Source organism: Penaeus monodon, chromosome 23, assembly GCF_015228065.2.
Source record: "Penaeus monodon isolate SGIC_2016 chromosome 23, NSTDA_Pmon_1, whole genome shotgun sequence".
Lineage (NCBI taxonomy): Eukaryota > Metazoa > Arthropoda > Malacostraca > Decapoda > Penaeidae > Penaeus > Penaeus monodon.
In genome coordinates, this window is record NC_051408.1 from 39,417,675 (window position 1) to 39,418,252 (window position 578).

Sequence of the window (578 nt, forward strand, 5' to 3'; positions counted from 1 at the left end):
AATTTCCCCCAAAAACCCCATACACACACATGATTTAAACAAAAGGGGGAAAAAAAGATTAATGGGCCTTGCATGTACAAAAATAGGGACCTCAAATTTTAAAAAGGGAAAAAAATTTCCCCTTTTTAGGCCCAAAGGGACACGTGAGTCATACGTAAACAGGAAAAAAAAAAGAATAAAAACCGGAGGGGGCCCGGAAGTGCGTTACCCCCTTCTTCTCGAAGATTATGTAAAAATCCAGTGTGTTTTATTTACCGTGTTTATTCATTCATTTCATTCAGGGTTTTTGCCCGAATTAAAATTTTAAAAATTTGTTAATCTAACTCTTACTTTTTTCTCATTCTTAACGACAAAGAATATTATCGTTTCAAATAAAGGTCGCTGGGTGCGGAATAGCAGATTGAAGGTCATAAGAAGAATACGGAGAAAAACACTATTGAAATTATTTTCCGCGATGATAATTCAGAAACGTTTCAATGTCTTTCCGAAGGACGATTAGCGATGTATAAATACTCAGGTTACTTCTGCAACGAACACAGTTTCTTCTCAAAGGGGAAAGGATTCAGCGATCATGACAC